The sequence below is a fragment of the Dasypus novemcinctus genome, chromosome 22 (genome assembly GCF_030445035.2).
Source record: "Dasypus novemcinctus isolate mDasNov1 chromosome 22, mDasNov1.1.hap2, whole genome shotgun sequence".
NCBI lineage: Eukaryota > Metazoa > Chordata > Mammalia > Cingulata > Dasypodidae > Dasypus > Dasypus novemcinctus.
The window spans coordinates 19,710,850-19,715,241 of NC_080694.1; positions in this window are offsets into that span (position 1 = coordinate 19,710,850).

Consider the following 4,392-nt stretch of genomic DNA (forward strand, 5'->3'; position numbering starts at 1 on the left):
TCACCCAGATGTATTTTTTCATGCTTTTTGGACAATTAGATAACTCCTTCTTCACTGCAATGGCCTATGACCATTTCGTGGCCATCTGTCACCCCCTGCACTACACTGTCATCATGAACCCCTTGCTCTGTGGCCTCCTACTGCTGGCATTCTGGTTATTGAGTGTTTTGGACTCTCTTTTGCATAACTTAATGGTTTTGCAATTGTCTTTTTGTACAGAGATGGAAATGCCCCACTTTTTCTGTGAACTTAATCAGGTAGTCAGATATGCTTGTTCTGACACCTTCCTCAATGAGCTTGTGATGTATTTTGCAGGTGGACTTCTGGGGGTTATACCACTCACTGGGATCTTTTTCTCTTACTATAAAATTATATCCTCAATTTTGAGAATCTCAACAGCTCGTGGTAAATATAAAGCATTTTCTACTTGTGGGTCTCACCTTTCAGTAGTGACCTTGTTTTATGGTATAGGTCTTGGAGTGTATCTTAGCTCTGCTGCTACCCAAAACTCAAGGGCAAATGCAATAGCCTCAGTGATGTACACGGCAGTCACTCCCATGTTGAACCCCTTTATATACAGTCTTAGAAACAAGGACATAAAGCAGGCCTTTAAAAAGCTGGGAAACATTCTGTCTATAAAAGGATACTTTGTCTCAAGTTTACAAAAGTGCTCATGATTAACAGAGATCAAACACTAGAAGATTCTTTTTTTGAAAATGAAATATTTTGTTGTCTTTTTTTGAAGATACATAGATAATGCAAAATGTAACATTAAAAATATGAGGTTCCCATATATACCACTCCCCACCCCACCCCCACTCCTCTTACACCAACAACTTCTGGTTGTGTGGATTATCATTTGCATTGTAGTTTACACTTTCCCACAGTCCATTCAATGGCTTATGGCATGATATGTAATGTCCTTCATGTATCCCTACTATATCATTCAGGGCAACTTCAAGTCCTGAAAATGCCTCCATATCACACATCTTCCCTCTCCCAGCACTCAGCAACTCCCATGGCCACTGTCTCCAGACAGACTAGTGTGTCAAATCCTCAGCATTGTTGCAAGTATCTGTGAATCTTATGCTCCAAGCAGTGAAGCTTGGTTGTCACTGTGGGTCCCAAGGGGTGGGGGAGAGAGGAGTAGAATAGATGGAAGAGGGGACAACTGGGGGCAGTGGGAGTGTTCCACAAGATCATGCAGTGATGGATATAGGCCTTGTTAAATTTCACCAAAAAATTAAATGTAAACCATAATGTAAACCATAATACAACCAAATTTTTATAAAATTGTACAATCTAAATTATAAACCATAATGTAAACCATAGTGAAACCATGGTTTGTATCTATGTTTCAATATCTGTGCATCAGCTATAGCAAATATATGCACATTAAAAAGATAATTGCATGGGAAGAGAGAAAAGTGTTTGATGTTGGCATATCAGATTCCCCTATATTGTATATGTGACTTTATTGTGATCTAAAACTTTTTTGAAGACATAATAATTTTTTTAAACAAAGGATGAAGACCCTGAGAAAAGAATGGGAGAGATAGCTTTTCTATTGTACATACATAGCAACACCTATTACAGTGATAAAAGGAAAGCAAAATGTCAAATATATTTTATGATATTTTGCATTTTAATACCCCGATTTATTTTTTACTTTATTTTAGTTTTTCTTAAATATATATAGAATAAAAATATTCTATTTTTAATCTTTAAACCTATCACTACTATTTCATTTTCCTATTAATTGAGTTTAGAAATATACCCGTGTGGAGCTGGCCCACATGCAGTGCTGATGCATGCAAGGAGTGCCCTGCCATGCAGGGGTGTCCCCCACATAGGGGAACCCCACACGCAAGGAGTGTGCCTCATAAGGAGAGCCGCCCAGCACAAAAGAAAGTGCAGCCTGCCCAAGAATGGCGCCGCCTACACTTCCCGTGCCACTGATGACAACGGAAGTGGACAAAGAAACAAGATGCAGCAAATAGACACAGAGAACAGACAATGGGGGCAGAAGGGTGGAATTAAATAAATAAATAAATCTTTTTAAAAAAAGAAATATATTAGCATACAGTTTTGAAGAAGTTTTGGATCAGAGAGTGGTTCAACAATTGCAGGGCAGGAGCACTGGTGTGGGATGTCATTGATGGGGGATGCATGAGTAGGAGGTATTTCCTCAGGACATTCATACAGCGTATATAAATATATTTTGGATATTAATTGTCATAGTAGGTAGAGAATGACATGAAAACTGAGGAAGTGCTGAGTTCCTATTCTGGGAAACTGTTGCACTCCCCAATTGAGGAGCAACTATTCCCCAAGTGCAAGAACAAAGACCAGTGAAGAAGGATGGTCCAATGATGGGCCCTTGATACTGATGACTATGCTTATGAGCCTGTATGCTTGAAATTTCAACTAGATCTAGAGCTGCAAGGTGCCTAAGAGTAACCTCCTGAGAGCCTCCATGTTGCTCAAATGTGACCACTCCTTAGGTCAACTCAACATTACCGTCCCTCCAGCATGGGACATATCCCCTGGGTTGAGAATCCCTGATGCTGAGGAATTACTACCAAGCACGAGCTGGTGATACAATTAGAAAAATACCTTGAATAAAAAGGGGAAATGGGAAAGGCAAATGAGTTCATATGGCTAAGAGACTTCAAAATGAGTCAGGAGGTCATCAGATGAATTGGGCTTATGCATCTTTCAGCAGAATCTCAGAGACAGCCTAAGTAGATACTACCCCAGGTAGTGGTTTTCCTGAGGACTACAGAGACACCTCATTCCTATGGTCATGGCAGATGGCTCTGGAGTTCTGTGCCTTGCCAGTAGGCCCTACTTTGGAATTTGTACTCTGAAGTGTGATGGAGTTGGACTCAGATGTGATCTTTCTACACATACCTCTCTGTCACTTTTACTTGACCTGTTGTTGGTGCTGGGGTTGTTGTATGGTCAGGAGACTTGAATGAGCCTCAGCAGAATTGCAACACCTGCTCTCCAATTCATTGTATTTGCCAGTGTCAGCTAACAGAGAGGTGAGGATGGTCAACCACCATACCAGGGAACCGAGAAAGTCTACAAGTGCAAGCAGGAGAATTCCACCCTTCAGCCATGTGAGATCTAAGCCAACTCTCAATTTAGAGGTGGAGTGGACATCACCATCCCAGGGTACACAAGGTAGAGGAATAAAATATGGATTAGAGAAGATCTTAATCTAGGTACTTTTAAGTGTATAGAGAGATAATCCAGCATTTGCCTAAAAAAAATTATATTTTTTTCATATTTGTATATCATGGATTCCTATTTCTTTTGTATTATTTTACATCATGTGTTCTCTCATTGTATTCCTGAAATCAGGATTGAAGATCGAAACTGCTGCCTGGATTTTCAGCAGTAAAATATTTCATTCAGTTTATTCTGTATATATAAAATTATAGCAGGTGCTGGAGGGATGAAAGCGTATTGCAGTCACTCCCAGATGAAAGAAACTGCTTGTGTTTTATGGTGTTAGTGAAAAGTAAGCTCTCCTAGCAAAGGCTCTGTACCAGCTACCAAAGCTTGTTCATTAGTTCCTGAAAGGTCACATCCTGAACTGGCGATGTCATCTGACTGCTTTATAGTAATCCACAATCCATCTCCAAAATGTGCCTTTCTCCTGCACCTTCAAAATCATAATTCAAGTGAGGTTGTAATCAGCAACACAATCCCTGATTCTTCAAACAATGCTGGTTCCAATAATTTCTATCATTCTTCAGGGACATAAATTTGCCCTTTAAAAAATATTTCCATATTGAAGGATATTATCTGGAAATTTCTTTCAGCACTCCATATGACAATAGTCCTCATTTATGGGTCATAAAAAGCTAATATGTGTTTTTCTGCATTTCCTACTATATCTTATTCTAATATTAAACCCAGATATTAGGACATAATTTCAGACATTTATGTAGGCTTACTCTTTTCTTCTGGGTAGACTAAGGTGAATGCTTCATTCATCAACTGATTTCCTTGCCATCACTACAAATGGCAAACCAGAGTGGCATTTTGGAGGTAATGATTTCTCTGAGCTAATGGTCATATTTGAAGATGTTAATAATTGCTTACATATTTGTATTCACTTCAAATTCTTCGGCAAAGCTGTGAATTCATTTTCACTTGTAATTTATTGACACACAGGTTCAGTCTCTGATGTGAGTCATACACTTATCAGAACTGAAATTTTCAGGAAAAGATATTTCATTCATGCAGTTTTATAAAATGTCTATGTTTTGATTACACCTTAATCTGAAAATTAAAAATCCTCACCTTGTCACTTTTTTCTGGAATTCTCTCCAGTGCAAGTAAGAGCCCCACCTTATTCCATATTAACTTGAATTAGGA